General features: G+C 30.3%; 1 long non-coding RNA gene across 2 annotated transcripts; it reads right to left on the bottom strand.

Annotated features, from left to right (window-relative positions):
• Positions 1-9167: 9167 nt before the first annotated feature.
• LOC142331518 (uncharacterized) lies at positions 9168-20031 on the bottom strand. 2 transcript variants are annotated; one of them, XR_012758021.1, is made up of 4 exons: positions 19888-20031; positions 12001-12053; positions 11375-11518; positions 9168-11254 (listed from the first exon to the last, which is right to left on the bottom strand). It is a non-coding gene; the product is annotated as an uncharacterized LOC142331518 (long non-coding RNA). The 2 variants fall into 2 exon arrangements; XR_012758020.1 differs by lacking the exon at positions 19888-20031 and having other exon boundaries at positions 12001-12452.
• Between the last annotated feature and the right edge of the window lie 1138 nt (positions 20032-21169).

Below are 21169 nucleotides of genomic sequence, written 5' to 3'. Positions count from 1 at the left end.
TAATAAGATTCAGAGTAAAGCTCTTTCTGTTTCTGTTTAGCCTCCAAAACCACTGTTAAGATTACTTTAGAGGAAATCATTAATGTGAATGGAGTGTAGTCTTGTAGTCTCAGGTCGACCATCCCCAAGATGTGTGATTAATTGAAACAACACCAAAGAACATTAGTATCTATGATCTAGTATTGAGATTTGTATAAAAATAACTACCTTACTAGGATTTGAACCTTAATCATTATTTATAGAGATTGGTATACACAGGTAATTTTATTAAGCATGGCCCATTGTTATAAGTACATAATTATAGTTAATTTACAAAAGCCAATTGCTGGTAAGCAGTCTTTTGTATATTAACTATAATTATGTACACAGGTATTTAATGACAACATAAAAATTGATAAAGTTTTGTTTTGTATAGGTACAACCTGACTGTACCACATAATGATAGCAGTCCATCCCTGAATTTATTTACATTAAATTAGGATTTCACACATTATTATTTTAAGGATGTGGTGGTGCAAAGGATGCACACTTGTTTGGTTTAATGGGTTTTATAACATTTTTATTTATTACTAACTTATTTTATAATAATTACTAGTTCATAACCAGTTTTAAATTATTTATAAATTCTTTGTTTATGTGTGTGCATGTTTTATTAGTGCTTGTAATTTTTTACATTACAGAAAAAAAACTTTTTTAATTAAATTAAACTCTCATATTATGTGGATATACATGTTTTAATTACATAAAACAATCAATATTGTAAATTTAAAAAAAATTATTTATGAGATGAGAAAACAAACAAAAAGTGTCACAACATAAGTACTTCTCATTATGAAAGGTTAATTTGTTATCACCATATAAAAAATTATGTTTTACTGTGACTATATTTAATCAGTTTTTGCAGATATATTCTTTTGCAAGATAAGATTTTACATGTTGATACAACAAAAAAATAATTGATATGTGGCAAAAACAAAGTTGTTTCTTAGTTGTTTTTAGAAATAATTTATTTAGGTGATAATTATTTTTATCAATTAAGGTATTGTTTGTTTAAAAAAAAAAGTTTTTTTAATTTGTAGTCCTACAAAATATTTTTCTAGTTACTGTGCTTATAATTCCAGTTGCATATTACGTATTTTATATTATATATTTGGAATCGTGTATATAATATATATATATACACACACTAGTACACAGTTAAAATATCAAATAAGAATTGAAAAGAAAGTTTTCTAGATTAATTTTTGTTTTTTAATCCAATAACTTCATGAAGTCAATGACTGTTGACTTTGATAAAGTCATCTGCTCTAAAGGTAACTCTCCTCAGATGAGTCATGCAAGCACAAGATTTCTACTATCTATATAATTAGCTACAGTTTATTTATATAGTCAGTTATTTTAGTTAGAATTAATTTATTTGAAAAAAAAATGGTAATGCTGACTAATTAGCTGCAGTAGAATATATAACAAAAAAAGATTATCTTATTTTTCAATCAAAAAGATTATTTCTTTGACTTAAAAGTCAGGAAAAGTCACTAAACTTTAATAAGCCATAAAAAATACATATTTTTATGAAAAATGATGACTTTATTACTACAATAATTTAAGTAAAGTTAATTTCAGAATGTGCAGACATGGAAAAGACTGAATCTAAAGTAGCAACTTTAACACACACGAGAGCAGGGCATTGTGGGATCAGTTTCTTCAAGTATCTTGCACTTACAGTACACTTTGATGGAGATCCTCACCACTCAGGAGAATTTGTGTATAATATTTACAAGCAATATATATATTTCAAATGCTTGAGATTATTTTAATGCAATAATCTACAGACTGCAATCCCATGTACAAGCCTTCAGACTTTTAGAGTATATTATCAAACAAATAGAAAATTAGAAGGCAATAGCACATTAGAATACTTGATGATTTCTAGTAAACATCTTTAAATTATTAATTTATATAAAAAATGTTTAATATAACATGATTAAGGTTAAAGTATATTATTAGGTACTGTACACATAATGATTATACATGTTCTGACACAAAACAGTTACTTCCAAATGATACTGCTATTCCAAGCTATTTCGAAAAAATGGGTCATAAGCACTAAGAGATTTAAAGATTGACTGCCATGACAGTTATGTTAGTGCCATTATTGCTATAAGGGGTTATCATACCCCCCAGATAAAAGTGTCGCTACTGCATTGAAGGGTTATACAATCCCTCACATCAGCTAATAAGAGAAACAGATTGGGTGTGTTCAGATATTCATACAGCACCAGCACATATATATTAAACTGCGTAAAACACTCCAAAGAATATGAAAGTGCCTTAGAATTAGGAAAGCATGATTTTAGTAAATTTTACAACCCACTAAATCAAAATAATAAAATCTTACCTATTCCCTAGGAACAACTTACTAAACAATAATGTTTTCATAACTTTTTATTACATTGGTTGAATAGACAATGTAATTTTAATTTATGAGATTTGTAACAGATCAAGATGTATGTTTTCTGTTGTGGTTTGTGATTTGTTTATTTGATGTAGTTACAAAGTATGATTATAAACAAACATGTATATTACCAATTTTTTAACATTATAATTACCAATTTTGATAAATTAATTACCAATATGCTTTAATAAAACACATGCTGCAAAAACCTAAGTAGACAAGAAAACAAAATTAAATGGGTGATGTGCTTTAGTGAATTTTACATTTAGTGTTTTATAGTGTATTTTGTTAGTGAAATTATAGACTGGGATATAAGAAAAGTCTTTTAAAATATAATAAAAGTAGATCCAGTTGTAGGTTGGTGAACTGATCAGCAGACATAAATTTGTAATGATAATGTTACCTGGTAAAGTAAATACAAAATGTTATGATGTTCATAGGCTTATAAATGGTGTAGAGAATTTTATTTCTTTTTTTAAATATAAAGTGTGTTATGTCAACTCCACAGCTGGAAAGGTCTGTTGACCCCTCATATGTTTTTAGTTATTACTGTTCAGTTACGTAAAATTCTGGATGCTTTCCCATAAAGTAACATAATATATTTAATAACAGCAAAAAAAAAAGAATGCTAGCAAAATTGGCCTTCCAGCCGACATTTCTCTCAGCAATTTAAGATAATTTAGTGACAGGTTCAGGAACCCCTCATGATGGTTAACCTGTTAAAATGACATGGCCCATACACAACTTGTATTTTGAAAGTTTAAAAAAATATTTTTTTAAAGTAGATTTTAATAATAAAATTTTATAGAAAAATAAATTTTTGTGATACATATTTATTTAAATGATTGTGTAAAAGTAAGTTCATTCAGTATACATTTTAATACAAATATTTTGGCTTGTCTGGTAAATCAAAATCAACTGAAACGCTATGTATCAATCAGAATTTATTTTTCAGCAATTATTTGTACATCACATTTTCTGGACCTCTGTTCCACAAATCCAAACGATTTTAGATTCTTTCTTAAGTCCCAAATGACTTGGTTTGGACCCAGTCACTATAGAGTAATAGAAAGGTCTGTTAATATATAGTAAAAAAAACTACTGCTCCTTAGTATCTCCACAGTATTCAATATAAATATGCTTCTAATCAGAAATTTCAATACACCATTAAACATATTTCCTGTTTTTTGAGCTTGTTAAAAGATGGTACTAACAAAAACCATGAAGTTTTAGTAAACATAAATAACTCTGTGCAGAATTGAACTCAAGATTCATAAAACTGGATTTCACTGCTAGATATGTGTGAAATAATATAATTTTAATCTTCTTGCACTTGTGTGCAGTATACAGATAGTTGAGAGCAGCTGTACGTACATGCCTAATATTTATTTGATTTTTCTTTCAAAAATTGATCCTTACGAAGTTCTAGAGCATAAAAGATATCCTGTAGGCTTACCAACATCCAATCAGGCAGCTGTCCAGTGAATGACAAAGAATACTATCCAGTTTATAACAGCCCAGAGCTGGACAGGTGGAATAGCCAAGAGCTCGGCAGTTCAAACATTCTAGTGAATGACTAGGAATACTATGCAAAGTACTGGCAACACAGGAAAGCATATAAGAGGCCGTACAACCCACACCAGGATATTTGGGACAGCCAAGAGTATAGTAGGCCAAACCCACCAGTGAATGGCCTGAAATTTATCCAGTGTTCAGCAAGCCATATACCCAAGAATACAATGGGCAGTTCCACCCAGACAGCTGAGCATACAATGAGCCAATCAAACCAGTTAGCCAAGCATACAGTAGACCATTCAACCAAATAAGTCCAATACACAGTGGGCCAATCTATCCAGACAGACAAACATGCAGTCGGTGGCCATTCAGCCGAGTTAGCACGTACAGGTAGTAATACGTTTTCCCCAGGCTATGTGCCAATAATTCAATGGGTCATATAAACAAAAGTACAGAAGGCCAAACACACTTGAGCACATCACTCACTACATACAGTCAAGCTTGCACTGGGACGTACAACCAAGACTCTTTCTGCCTTACTACCAGGCATACAACCCATTACAGAATTCTTTCTTTCTTTTTTCCTGTTTAGCCTCCGGTAATTACCGTTCATATAATACTTCAAAGGATGAATGAGGATGATATGAATGAGTGTAAAGTGTAGTCTTGTACAATCTCAGTTTGACCATTACTGAGATATGAGGTTAATTGAAACCCAACCACCAAAGAACACCAGTATCCACAATCTAGTATTTAAATCTGTGTAAAAATAAGTGACATTACTAGGATTTGAATGCTGGAACTCTCGATCACCACTAGACCAACCCAGTGGGTTCATTATAGAGTTCTAGAAATTCGTAACAGAACTCTAATGAATTGTTTTTTTTAAATAACCATTAATCCCAAAATTAATATATATATATACACACATATATATACATGAGGTGCTACCCAAAAGTTTGAGGAATTTGAATTCGCACTCGAACTTTGCTGGTGTGACCTGCTGCCGCTAGATGTGGCTAACAGTACTCTTTGTGAATCAGTGTTCCAACAGCTGTGATGGTGAGAGGCTGCATTGTTGACTTTCGTGTGGTTGTGTAGCGTTGTGTTTTACTGCTTCAGCGAAGTTCTAAATGGCAGATTTTAAAGAGCATAGAAACCTGCATAAAATTTTGCTTCATGCTTAAAAAAACTGGTGCAGAAACCCATCGCATGCTTGTGGAAGCATTTGGTGACAATGCTATGAGTAAAAGTAAAAATTTTTTTGAGGTACAACGATTCAAAGATGGACGAACGACAGTCGATGACGATGAGCGTTCAGGAAGACCATCAACAAGCACAACACCGGAAAACATCACGAAAGTGCGAGAGGCTATTGTTGTAGATCGTAGACAAACAATCCGTGATGTTTGTGCAATCATACAAATGTCATATGGGTCCGTGCAACACATCTTGTCGGACAATTTGAACATGAGACGCATTGCTGCAAAATTCGTGCCGAGACTGTTGAACAGCGACCAGAAATAAAATCGCATAGCTGAACTGAAAAATTCAATAAGAGATGACCCTAACTTCATTTCCAACATCATAACCGGTCATGAGACATGGGTATGATCCTGAAACTAAGCAGCAGTTGTCGCAGTGAAAGTCGCCAAGTTCACCGCGGCCAAATAAGCATGCTAAGTTTGTAGCAACGTGAAGTAGATGATGACTGTTTTTTTTCGACATCAAAGGCATTATCCCTAAGGAATTTGTTCCTCTTGGTCAAACTGTCAATGGGATGTTCTATTGTGAAGTTTTGAAGCGGTTACGTAAAAGCATTAGGTACAAACGTTCAGATTGGTGGGCTAACAACAGCTGGGTTCTGCACCATGACAACGCTCCCGCGCACACATCGCTAGCCGTTTGGAATTTCTTGGCTTCCAAAAAGATGATAGTGATTCCCCACCCACCTATTCGCCTGACCTTGTCAGGCGCGACTTTTTTTCTTTCCGAAAATAAAATTTCAATTGAAAGGCCGTCGTTTTAACACAATTGAGGAGATTCAGGAAGAAACGCAGAACGTGCTTCGAACACTTACACCTGCAGACTTTCAGGAATGCATGGAATCATGCGAGAAATGCTGGGATCACTGTATCAATACCCAAGGGGATTACTTTGAAGGAGACAGTGGAAATTATAAGTTATGGTAAGCTATTTTATTTTTATGGTAAAATTCCCCGAACGTTTGGGTAGCACCTCGTGTATATATATATATATATATATATGTATAGTACACTTATTTATGGAGGTAGCTTGTTTAATTGGTCTTATGGCCAATGAAATGAGCTAAAAATTTATCCATGTCATACTAGCCAATATCACAGTTAAAATATTAGTGAAAAATGTCTTGTACAGAATTTAAAAGTACAATAAATTAGTTAACAGTCAAAGTTCAATTATTTTTACCTTACCTGTAAATATAATTATTCGATTACATAATTAAAAAAAAAGAAAAGTTGACATTCTCTATTTTAAATATGAAAATACATTATACAAACACATTTTTCACATGGCTGAAAACAAAAAAAAATTGTTCTATGAAGCTGAAGAATCCTTACTTCTAACTAAATTTAATGATATTGTTACTTATTAATTGGATTTTCTTACTGATATTATTAGTGTACGTTAATTATTGGTGTTCAATTAATGGCTTCAGAGCAATCAGCCAGAGATTGGTTAAGAGTGATAGTTAAACTTTAATTATCTTTCAGTCTGCTGTGAAGTAGTTTAACCTCAAAATAAAAAAGTTAAAATTTCAGCATGCAGGCAATTTATTTACCTGCATGATGCAATACGAACGATATGGTTTGGCTATTAATCATCCAGGAAGGTCTTTTTTGAATATGTCTGCACAATCCAGCCAACAGTAAATATTTAAACACAGTTTAAAGATATTAAGGAATGATTTAAATAGAACGGTTTGGGATTAATTTAAAGAAAACAAGTTTAACAGATTTTGACTTAAATCGTAATGAAGGTATGAATTTTTTTGATTGCCAATAGATCTGGATTTGGTACAAAAGATTTCCCTCCTTGGTATTGTAGATGAAGGATGGGAGACATATAATAGCCTAACTTATAAGGCTTAAAGATACTGAGTAAAGCCTATTTTGTAATTAAAGAATTACCTTATTATTAATGTGTATTATGGTTATTTTTATATTCATTGTTAACTTGTGGAGAAATCTCTGGGATCATCAATGAATATAAAAAAGTATTCAGAATCCAAAAAAGATTGTTGTACCATTAATTGTGCCATCATGCAAGCCCCACTTTAGACATATAAACATTCTATTATTTCCTGTTATTTTTTTATGTAATTATATTCTATAAATCCAATACATTTAAAATTATATCTTTTTTGGAAACTCACAATTATAATATCCACTACGAGTTGAATTTTCATTTCCACTGCAAAAAATTGCCAAAAAAAAACTTGCTTGTTATGCAAGTTCAAAATATGGTAAATTTTCACTAGTACCAGAAAAATTGATCTCATCAATGATTTCATGAAGCATCTTTTAAAATTATTTCAAGAGAAAAGCTATTATACAATAAATAAGTATTTGACTGACAACAGCAGTTATGGTTGTTGAAATTAATACAGTATTAATAAATACTTAGATTATAATTTAAGTGAATTACCAACAGAAAGATTTTCTAGGTTTCATGTTTTGTACTACAACTAGTGACATTGCGACACATGAGGTATTTGGTGTAGCAGAATAGTAGTTCTTGGTGTATCTGTCCAGCAGAGAATGTTGTAATTACAATATTGTATTGTATACAATACAATAATAACTAGATAATTGCTTTTGCTAATTATCTAGTGTTTTATTTATGAATCCTAAGAGTAACCAGCTGAGGTCACAGTGTTGTTCAACTAACCCATATGGGTTAATATTTCATCAACAAAGACTAAAACTATGGAATTTCACTGGGTACTCACCCTGTTAGAGCCAAAGATTTCGTAAATTGCAGCATCATAGAACAGATCGAGGGCTTTAACTTCCTTTGATGCAAGTAGTCTTATTCTAACTCTAAGAATTTGGTTTCAAAGCTGCACAAGTATCAAATTTTATCAGAAGTTTTGAAGAAAACACTATTGGGAAAAAAGATACAATAAAGAAATTCTAGAAATAGTCATTCCAGTCTTGACAAATGGGTCGGGGCTATCGGTGAGAGAGATGTCAAATTTGGAGGTAGCTGAAATGCATTTCTTAAGATCAACATGTCTGTGCAGATATTGCAGTATGTGCCCGTGATAAAAGAATATTGGCTGACATTTGAAGCGGCTAGTTTTTCAAAATGTGAAACTGCCTAAGTGAGTTAAATTACAATTTCTGATGTAATAAGCACTTTTCTTTTTTTTTTTACTTTCCAACATGATTTTAGCAATTTGATTTTATTAAAATCAATATATTGGGTTTTGAGTTACGATTTTCAGTTATATACTTTTTTTATGTATAGAATTGTATACTTTATAATTAGAACAAATTCAAGCCTCAGGACTGATATTCATTCCATGATGTTGATGATTATATTCATTGGTACATGAGACTTTTTTAATGTGTGATTTATGAATATTTTATTTAAGATGATTATTTTTTAATTAGAAAAAAAAAAAGCTATGGAATTTTATTTTTTATAAAAAGGTTCTTAAAGCTATATTCTTACTTCATATTTGTTTCAACATTAAAAAAAAATTATTTTTGTGTAACATGTTCATAAGCAAAAATTATATTTATCTTTGTTATTACATATTTAATTACCTGAAACCAGAAATATTTCAATCAAAACATTGGCATCACTAAATATTTGTCATGTAATAAGTGATTAGATTCAGTTTTTTTTATTTCTCATTTTTCTCTGTTATGTCATTATAATTGGGAATCAAGTCTGAAAAAGACGTAATGGAAAATTTATATATATAGTAGATACTTTTTTTACAATAGTAAAACTTTGTAATTAACCTTTTCACTACCAAATTTTTGTCGCTCATCAGAATTATTTTTTACTCTGCAGCCATGTTTATTTAAGTAATTTTTATTACTTCAAATACATTTAGACCAAACATTTTTTCTTGCCAAAAAAATATGAACATGTCCACTGGAATGGACATCTGTAATGAACGGTAGTTAGTTTCTATGAAATAACAAATGAACATCTTTATTTATGAAAAATGTAATTTTTACAAAATAGTTATTTATAAAATTCATATAAAATTATTATTAAAACACAACTTTTTTTCTGTCTTATGTCTATAAATACTTTAAAAGAATCTATTATCAAAAAAATTATAAACAATAAACACAGTAACGCTGAGCAAATCTTACCATAATAAATGACTTACAAGTCATAATAAATGCTTAGAAATTATTATTATACTAAAAAATAAACAATTACAAATTAAAAGGAATTTTTAACATAATATCAGTACATCATTATATCTATTACTTTAAATGTTCATCAAACAATTTCTGCTATTCACAAAACAAAGGCGGACTTTACATTTTGTACAGTACACATTAGTTTTCTTGGTGCACTTAATATTTTTGCATCAAGTTGCATCTTTTTTGGAATCATATTCTGGTAGGTGGTCTACTAAATCTTTCTGAACTTCAACTATAGGCCTTACTTCTACATTATGTCTTTTCAATGGGCGGAAAATTTGTTCTCTAGGAGAACTTGGTCAACCTCTTTTCCTGCAAGACCCTACTGGATTATCCATTTTTACAAGAGCTTCGCCCAAATCTAATTTAAAATCCAACAGATCAACAAATGATTTTTTTAAAGTTGTTTAGCCTGCCTATACTCTAACCAACAATTTACACAGGCTATATCAATGATATGAAAAATCATCCTTAAAGTCCCCTTATGACTCTTTTAAAATATTCTATAGATCGCAGTAAGTAGATTCAGAGTATCTACTCCTCCTCCCATTCCATAGTTATATTTTTTAACTATTTCTGGTCTAGTTACTACTAGACCAGAATATGTTAGAACATATTTCTTACTCTTCTTATCCCACCTGTTTTCATCTGGTGTACCTACACCTACAAAATTGGAACCAAGAACAATTGATCGATTATCAGTCCATTTGCAAAGAACAACTTCCCATCTCTACTGGTCACTTCTTAGTGAAAACCTTTTGGCTTTTTTGAGCATTCTTTGTCAGACATAAACGGAGGCTTACAAAAACGATCAACTCTAACTGTACCGGCTGTAAATATTTTATTATTTTTTAAAATCTTGAATAAATTTAAAGTACTAAAGAAGTTATCAAAATAAACACAATAGTTCTCTTTTTTAAGCTGTTTTGTCAGTTCTAAAACTACAGAGGCTCTTAAACCAAATGATTTTATGTTGGTTTGATCAAATTCTGTTGTTTTGCCCTGGAATAGTATGAAGTCATGTACAATACCACTCTTCCCACACAAAACATTTTTTATCCCCCACTTCTTAGGTTTTTTTCATATACTGTTTAGTAGAATGATGCCCTTTAAATGGGATTATCTGCTCATCAACACTGAGATCTAGTTCCATTTCTAACTCCTTGCATCTTTTTCTGACAAACTCAAAAATTGGCCTTACTTTAAAAAATTTGTCATCTGAGTCTTTCATTTCTAAATTGTTAACTATGTGTAGGTTTGATCTCAGTTGATAAAAGCGATTATGAGTCATTGTTTCAGAAAACATCATGACTTTTAGAGATTTTCTCCAGTACATCTCTATTCTGGGAAATTTTAAACCCGACATATAAATGTGTAACCCAATCAGTGCACGAATTTCTTGAGCATTTGTGGGCTGAAATGTTATACCTTTCTAGAGGGCATACATGTTAGTTTTTTCAACCATGAATGAAATACATTCCTCAGTTATATATTTGCAAAAATAATCTATAGGAGAATCCAAATCAAAATAATTCTCTGTGTTTACAGAAAAATCACCAGTTGTAGGTGGATTGGAAGGCCTTCTTCTCCATCGGATATCTTTTTTATCCGTGGCAGAATTAATAAAAGTGGTGGATCTGACCCAGCTGATGTTGATGGCCTATCACGTAATTTTGATTTACTTGTTCCCCTGCTTGATTTTTTTCATTTAAAATAGGTGCTGATTGTACTGGAGCTACTTGTAATGATGGGAGTTCAGGCAGCACAGGTGCTGTTTGCAACAACAGCTCTTGTATTTCTGTATCATCTTGAATAGCTAATTCCTCATTTCGTGGGACAACATCAGCACCTGCAGCATAAAAAAATGTAGCTTTAGCAGGTATTCACTGAATCCATCCGTTTTAATACTGGTAGGATATTTGTTTCATGAGCCAAAACTAGGCTCAATATAAATAAAAATGAAACTTACCAATTCTTGTAGGTCCCTTTGATGGCGCTTCATCTTCTATCTCATCACCATTCTCCAAACCTTCTAAATCTGAACAATTTCCATGTAATAGATTCAGAACAGATCCAACATCATCTTCGTCATATAAATCATAAAATCCATTGTCTGAAAAATAAAATAAAATACCATGTAGTTTGATTCGTACACCTAACTAAAATTTAAAATAAGAAAAGAATAGAGATAGAAAATAGTCTAAAGAAAAAGAAAGTAGTCTACTGGTTACTGTATGATACTAGAAATTTATTTTTAGCTCATTATAATAAGAAGACAATAAACCTAATGCTTATTTTAGAAATTCAGCAATTCACATCTTGCTTTTACAGCCTTATAATAAAATTTCTACATATAGCACAAATTTCAGGGTTATTGTAATTTTTCAATTTATGAAAATGCTAAAAACAACTAAACTGAAGCATAAACTATCTTATGCTCAGATAAAATAACTTAATGAAAAGATGTTTACAGGTTATATTATGTGAGGTTAGGAATATTTTTCCTACTATGTAGGGCTACTTGGTTATTTTATCAATGTATAAATTACCTTACATAACTTATAATAAATAATATAAATTAGAAATATTACTCACCTTTAATTAAGTAAATTTCCAAGTAAAAAATGAGATATCAGCACTTATGGTCACTGCACAAATAAGCAAAAGAACTGTAATAATAATAACCATAACCTCAAAATTACATTGCAGTAGCAATACCCTTTAACTACACTTAGGCATTTGAATGTACACAGAGTTTTTGTGTAATTTATAAATTTCAGCATGCATCCCTTCAAAAAGTAATCCATTTATAAATTAGAAAATATTATTTTAAAACTAAAAAAAATTATATTATGTTGTGAATGTGTCGGTTACTTTGGAAAATTAGAAAATTCTATGTACCTCTCAATACGTTCAGAAGAAGAAATGCACTACTTGGATTAAAAGTATAAAAAAGCCATTGATACATAAAAATCAACTGGTAAAATATCTGGGCACCGAAATGGACAAGAGGAGTGAAAGGGTTAAATTACTAATCATCTTTAACCACCAAAAATAATAAAATAACCTGTAATACCAACCTCTTTTATATATAGAATATGAATTAAATAAAACTTTATATGATAAATATTATATTTTGGCATAATCATCACAAAGCTATATAAATAAAATTTGAATTCTGTTTCATAATTTACAATGAATTGAAATTCAGAATAATAACTGTGAATGAATTAAAACTGTATAACGCCAGATTACTGTAAAATGATATCGACAGTTTGTCACATTTATGTGGTTAATTTACTATAAAATAACATTTAAAACAAACCCACGAGAGACTATGCCAGTACAATGTAAATGTTTCATCAAAAAATTATTTTGATAAGATTACTTACTATGTTTGGAAATTTTTTAATATTCTTATCTCTCAGAAAAAAATTTGCTTATAATCCCCAGAATTGAAAAAAAATTGTATGAATTATGTTTTACACAATTTTTGTAAAAATTATAGGGCTTTGAAACTGCAAGTCCAAAGAAAGGGAGAAGTAACTCGTTTTCTGGTGGCTTCCTGTAATTTACTCAATAATGCATTACTCAAATGTAAAATAATATATTCATAATAAACTAATGTAAAAAAAACTTTTGCATACATTATATTATATTTATTACATTACATTATATTTTTCCTAACTGATGATGATTAAAAGTTACAACTCAAACTTAAGTTCAGTTATTTGTTAGCCAGACTTAACATTTTATTTTGATTTGTGATCTTTTAACTAAATTCATTAAAGATCAAATTGGATAAAATTTGGAAAAAAATTGTTATCCACAAAAGTATAGTTATTTGAGATATTTAAACATACAGTGGCAAATAAACTGTTCGAGATGTTTTTTATTCTTTGAAATAAGTGAATTATTTTTTTTTCTCCAGAGGAAATGATCCTGGCACTTACCCATATGAAACGCGTTCAAGTGACGAACCAGTTTGCGAAGGCCAATTGGTAGAGTGAAATTAAGGGTCTCTGTGGTAAGTAAAAATATTGTTTATGAAATACAATTGCAAAAAGATGTTTCTTTATTTTTATAAAAAAAAACTGATTCCAATTCGCATTTTTCAGAAAAACCTGTAAGAAAACTAGTTTTCCTAAACTACAAGAAATTCTTTTTTAATATTTATCTGATTATAGAATAGTGACGTTAACCTTTACAATAGATTGTCTCCAATGAGATTTTCAAGGGCATTATGTTATCTATAAAAAAAATGTGACAGTAATAGTTTTCGTAATTACACCAGAGTTTGCCTATTTATTAACATTATGACACGTATATCATCTGATTCATACAAACAAGGCCACTTTAACAAAGAGCCAGTTTGTCAGTTGGGTTTGTCACTTGTAAGTAAAATGTTATTAAACGTATTAATTGGTTAATTTAATCTATTAATTGATCTTATTATATTTTTTGCAAAACCAAACTTACCAATCTTTTAAATAATATAAAGTTTGTTTGATTTTATAAGCATTCAAAGTAAAAATAAATCAAATGGACAACCAACTTAGTAAAGTGTCAACAAATAATGTCCAAACAAGTAGATTACTAATTCTTTCTTTTGATTAAGAATATTTATTTTAATTTTTTTATATGGGATCTTTACTGTGTTCATTATTGGGACAGCCAATGTAATGTAATGAACACCATTATTGTTAGAGAAAGCATCTATTAGTGACATTTATTCCTTTGATGATTTATGTATGTATCACAAGAAGAATTGTAATGTAAAACAAAAAATTTATATATTTTTTTTACTGATGTATTTTCACAAAAACTAGTAATTTACAGTTTAACAATAGATTTAAATATTACTGAGAAATTATTTTCCAATCATAATATCATTAATAATAAAGGCAAACAAATTTCAAACCTTATTATTCAATATAACCTTTCTTTAAATAATGTTTTCAAACACTATCCAAGAACTTCCCTCCTGGTTATAAGCCCGTATTTGAAACCAAATATTAACACATAGCAGTTAACAAGCCCTAACTTTGTTTTAAAATCTTTGCTGCCGAAAATAATCATTCAAGAGTAACTGCCAAACTCTTACAGAATGCATTTCAAGCATTAAATGGGGATTGGTTTGCACAGAATAACTCTGGCAAATATGGAAAAATTTAGAGAGCTAGGTTGGAGACTTTCCTCCGACTAAGTCTGAGAATTTTTTATTTGTGTAGACATATAGCAATACAATGCTGATTTGTATCTCTAGAGAAAGGCTTGATACCTGAGGTCAACCTTCAATCTCTTTGAAAGTAGACTAAAAGAGGTGAAAGTTGAAAAAGAGGTAGTTAGTCAACCTTTCAACACAATTTCCTCCAGCAACAAATACAGTATATTCAAGTATTGATAATCAATCACTTACAGCTTAATAGCCTTACCAAGTTGTTTATGTCAGTTCTTCCACTGACAGTTCTTTCTTACAAGGTCTTTCTTGACTTCGTGGAGTTAAAAGTTCATTAACTCCTTCAAAAATTTGGAATTATTCAAAATATGTGAGAATGTTGATATTTCTTCTCAAGAACTAAGAGAAAACTCACTATCTTCATTTCTTTTTTTTAACACGCTGCTGTTGTGGTATCTTGGTGTATCAAATTATCAGGTACTACACAGTCAGTACACCTACTTACTGCACTTAAGATTATTGTAGGACATCCTGGCACACAGGTGCCGAGAATGACAAAGCTAGTCCAATACAGTTTCCTTCAGCTATAATCAGTTTAAAATGATATGTGCTGAGTATATTCAGCTAATTGAGATATCTGTACATCTGTAAGCCATAACGGCGTTTGTTTGGACTTTTCATTCAGAAGGCACTTTCTTATTACAAAATACAATAATAACAAGACAAATAGCTCAAACTACCTCTATTTACTTCTAATCTATTATAATTAATTTTCTTCTTTAACTTCTATATATTATAATAAATAAATACACTTAAGTGTGTTTTACATAGTGGAAAAAAATTGTAATATTTTTATTAAAATAATACAACAATGAAAATTTGGAAGCAAACTAGTAAATATTAACGTTGTAAACGCATAAAAATTGTAAAATTATAACATATCATCATAACTTTTATTTGTCTCTTTTATTACATTCATTCCATATTTGCAGACACAGTTAACTCCTCCTTTTTTCTACATTTTTTAATAAAATCTAAAAGTACGCCTTTTGTGTTTGCCAGAAGAGTTCCATAATAAAATGCTTTTCTTCCAATAATTCTTTAAGAATTGGTAAATTAGTATAGAAATTCTCTCCATTCAGCAATCTTCCTTCGTCCATTAAATTAATTATGATTTTGTATACATCTTTGCTTGAATATGCAAATTTATCATAATAAATAAGAAATACTGTATAACCTGATGTTAAACATAATTTATAGCATTTTAACTCATATTTATGCAACCTAAGAGGAATATATTGAGAGAAAATAGGCCACCCCTCCAAGAGATCTTTTATCAACCTCTAGCTTCATACCAGGTTTTATTGCCTTTCCTGTCAACCAGTGCAGACCACTGATGAAACGCAGTACTAAGAGAACTATCATGGAGTGATACACTGGTGAGCTGATGATAATATCAAATGGTGTGCTGCTACCTAGCAGCGGTACACACAGTAGCATTGGTAATATTGATCAGAGCAGTACAACCACGTCCTGAAAACTACCAGCAACTTTTGTTTTGTTTTTAAAATTATATTCCATAAAATCATTATAATCTTCTGCAATCATTTTCACGGATAATCTTTGATCAGATCGTACGATTTCACGCACCCTGGTCAAGTTGACATCTGTCCGTGAGGTTGATGGTCGTCCACTGCGATCTTCATCTTATGCCACCGAAAAACTTGAGCTCTTGACATAACCTCCTCTCCAAAAGCCTTCTGAAGCTTACCATAAGTTGTCGTCGCGTTTTCACCCAATTTAACGCTAAAAGAAATGGCATACTGTTGCGCAATATTTTTCAGTTTCATTTCTGTAACGAGAGACAGTAACACGTGTTCACTTATTACAGCACAACTCACGATTGAGCAGTTGCATCAATGTGCCGCTTGGACTGGAAGTAGCTTATAGACCCAGGTCAAATATGGTGTGTCTACGCAAGCTGCAGGGTTGCCACATCTTGCAAAGAAAAATCAGTCTCATTACTTTATTGTCGCACCTCGTATGTATATATATATATATATATATATATATATATATATATATTACTGATTATATAGTGTGTTATAGTGTTAAATACAATCAGGATTTGTTTGAGAACAAACAGCATTATGATATTATCCTTCAAACGGATTTCTAAACTGTTACAATCAAGAAAACATTCAGAATCAGGACTGTGAAACAACAGATGAACTCACAGCTAAGAAAGAATCACCTTCAAGCATTTTACTTGACTTCCAGTAAGTGCGATCAGTAAAATAAACAATAAATCAATCAGGAAAGTATTCCAAATTTATAGATGAGTCATTTAGCACTGATACAAAACAACATAAAAAAAATTAATCAGATTTAATGTAAAGGCAGTAAGTTCTGAAAAATTATGCTATTTAGTTACCTAACAAAGAAAATAATCACTTTTTTCTAACTGGTATTTCTATTACTTTTTAAATGATTGTTTTATATTGGTTACTTTATATAATCTTTCTAAATAAAAAGTAGTTTACAAAATATGCAGTTTGGAAATGTAATTATTGTATTTAAAAATGTGATTGTGTTGTATTGTAAAGTTTTTATTTGTAAGAGACATCTAAAAGTAGCATAAACACCAGTTTATCAGAAAGTCCAATACAACAATTTTATGGAGGAGAAACAATACTAGTTACTGGGGGTACAGGATTTTTGGGCAAAGTTGTAATAGAAAATCTTATGAGATCATGTCCAAATTTTTGTAAGATATACTTAACAGTGATACCAAAAAATGATAACGATCAAAGAGAATAACTTAATGAGCAATTTGATTATTTTGTAAGTTATTTTTTAAAATGTGTTTTAGTTATATAATTTACCTGAAAATTTACTAATTTATTGTTAATTAAGTTCTGTGAAGTGAATTTGAGTATATATGAATTATTATGTACAGGAATAATAATTTTGTATGAAGATATGCTAATTGTTTACATGAAGAATAATAGTACATATTTAGAATTAAGAATTATTAGATATGATAAAGAACTATTTTCAAATTGGGTGGAAGTTGTTATTCCATAGGACTCTGTTATATAAAACTTGATTCCAATACTGTAATATTTTATTGGTAATGTACAAGAGCTGGATCAAAAAATAAGTTATACCCTTGCCATGCTCTTGGACTGAAAGGGATATATTAATATCTTGCGGTGGAGCACTGGTTGTGTTGTTGTCTTCATGGTCCCCCAGCAGCAATTCTGTACAACACTCAGTATGTGGGTAGTGTCGTTGTCAATATGGCATGTCCTCTAGAGGTTTCATCCAGCATAGAAGTGCGTTTATTAGTTCGATTTTTTTGGGCAAAAAATTACAACTGTTGTGAAATTCATCACTAAACTGTTGAGATATACGGTGAGAATGCAATGTCATGTCCCATGGTCACAAAATGTTGCCAATGTTCAGAAACGGAAGAACAAATGTGAATGACGAACTGCATGCTGGGTGTCTTTCAACTGCAAACATGTCAGGAAACATGGAATGTATGAATGAAATGATCATCAGTAAACGGAACATTAAAATTAAAGAGATTGTAAGTGAACTTAACATCAGTTATGGTAGTGTGTTTGTAATTATTCACAATCAGCTAGGTTACCATAAGATGTGTGCACGATGGTGCCACATCTGTTGACCGGTAACCACAAATATCAATGTTTTGAATCTGCTCTTTCTTCTTCTTCAACATTATTCCAGGACTGGTACACAATTTTTGAAATAAATCATCACAGGGGATGAGAGCTGGATGCTTCATTACACTCCTGAGCATCACATGAATGGAGACACAAAAATTCACCCCAGCCAAAAAAAATGAAAACATCCCCACGTGTTCGAAAGTTTATGCCGATAGTCTTTTTCGACTTTGAGGGAGTTATTTAAAGTAAATTTATGCCCCAAGGAACAACAATCAATGCCAAATCTTACTGTGAGTCTTTAAAAAGATTGCGTAAAGCCATTAAAGACACGGAAAATTGAGTGATGGAGTCGGTTTTCCTCACGACAACGCTACTCCTCATTCAGCTCATGTAACACAAGAGTTACTGCAAAAATTCAAGTGGGAAGTGCGGCCTCATCTGCCTTACAGCCCTGACCTAGCAACCTGCAACTACCACCTGTTTGGTTCTCTCTAGTGAGATTGGGGAGGGAAGCAATTATCTAATGATAATGAACTGAAAGAAGTCCTTAAATGGTTGAAGGAAATTGGATGAAATTTTTATGAGAGTAGAATTGAAAAACTTGTCACAAACTATGAAACGTGTTTAGAAAAAGCTTGGTGATTATATCGAAAAATAGATAGAAATATGTAGATTTTTTATTCAATAAAAAAAAAGATTGTCTCATAAATATGTGTTTGTTTTATAGAGGGGTGTAACTTACTTCCTTATCATCCCTTGTAATACCAGAACAATTTTCAGGCTCTTTACAAGGAAAAAGGCTTGAAAAATACAGTTTTAATTCATTTCAACCCAGTAATAGTGTGTTTGTAGTAGTCTTACAGAATCCTATTCCATAGCTTGATCTGTGATGGATTGTTTTCTTACAATCAGTTTAATTTTTTTATCCATATATTTTTAATATTTTAACAATATTTGGTGAGATACCAAATAAGGTGCAACTCTCTTGCTATTACATTATTATTAAAAAACATATCTTAAATAATTAAAATATACACAGTTATGTTCATCCTATCAGTACCTTATATAAATGAGTTCATACTGCTGCTATTATAATCTGACACAGAGAATGGAACTGTTGTTATTGGTATTTTAATTTGAATTTGAAGAGTTGTCATTATATATACTATTTCAATAATAAAATCATTGTGAATTCAAACTTTATTCATTGATTGTATTTTTGACTGTATTACGTTATTTTCTTTAGAGTAAGAGATTTAAATCTATCATTACTTACCTTTGTGTTATTTATATTTGAAATTATGTGTTTATTACCTCTAATATGATCAGGATGAGTGATTATATTAAATACTTTTAAATATTTGTGAAACCTTTTTAACATCTTTTAGAAATTTTTTATAGGTTTTTTTACAATTTTACTCCCCACATTCTATTTTATTAATCCCTATTTTTTTAAAATATTATAATTAGGTTATTTAAGGTTATATATAAAAAATAAGGTTATATCACAAATCCATGTACATAGAGATAACCTTAATCATGCACACAAAACAAATGAATATCAAAGCAACTACAGATTAATAGTAACAAAATAATAATTCTGATGACCTCTACATCTCCCCTTTTAGCCATCCACATTCTTTTGCTGAAGATTAAATTCTTGGAAGCTGGACTGCCCCAAATGGGAGAACATGCAACAGGAGAATTTAAAACTTAAAATGTTGCACAAAGAAAAATAATAACATTATATTAATAAAAATAACTATAACAAATCTTAATATACAAAATCTAAAAATACTTTTAATAATTATAAGAAAATATTTTTAAGTAGCTGGAACATAACCAAAAAAAAATGTGATCGTGCAAACAATTTTCACGGTCCAAAGCACTGTCTGAGAAGTTGACAAAATAACACACTCAAATTTTACAAATGTTCACACATCAACAATAATAAAAAATGAAAACAAACAGAGCTTAAGGTAAACTGAAATAAAAATTTAATGACAAAATTATACAATCTATACTAGAGTATAAACTATGGAAAGGGTAATCAACAAAATACATAGGGCGATTCCAAATTCTATAGCCAAAAATAAGAAAAAGGTTCATATAAACGTAGTTCAGAAAACGGATCGTTTGTGATTTTCGGCTCGCAAAACATTTTGCCTTGCTTTCTGTTCCCATTTTGAAATTAAACCGTACTAAAATTCTAGGGTAAGAATCGTAGAGTAAATTAGGTGCTTCCTTACAATTTTTGATCTAAGAAACTGAATAAAACTAATCCCAGCTCTCTATATCAAGTAGATTTTAAGAAAAAACTGAGTAAAACACAAAAAAGTTTTGTCAGAAAATACACTTTTTTTATGTTTTGAATAAGATAACTTTAATTTACTAATAAAACAAACAAAAATTTATAGTTAGAGATTAATAATTTTAATATATTTACTTACTTTATATATTTATAACCTGATTTATTCATTTACATCAATTTATGAATTAATAAGTACGTTTTATTTTTAAGAATTTTAGCACACTGCATTTGACATTAATAAAAATTGAATACTAAGATCAAATGTTAATTTATTCATATTAATTTATATCTTATCTATAAGATATTAAAATTTTGAAGTGAAATATACAAAACTGAATTAAACAAACATTTTATACACAAGGTATCCACTCCAGACATCATTTCTAGACCAATATAAAAGCAGCTACTTCACATGAGTATCCTCACTAAGCAAAATCACGAACATAAAACACGCATCTACGTCCACAGCACACAACACATATACAAACCCTTACAATATCTACAGTTCAATGTTTGCTTTAAATGAAGATATAATGGTTTAGTCATATAAAATGATTTAATTATTTATTAGAAAGCCAA

This window comes from Lycorma delicatula, chromosome 10, assembly GCF_047948215.1.
Source record: "Lycorma delicatula isolate Av1 chromosome 10, ASM4794821v1, whole genome shotgun sequence".
Taxonomy (NCBI): domain Eukaryota; kingdom Metazoa; phylum Arthropoda; class Insecta; order Hemiptera; family Fulgoridae; genus Lycorma; species Lycorma delicatula.
Note: the sequence above shows the minus strand (reverse complement) of the source record. Positions and strands in the feature narration are given on the sequence as shown.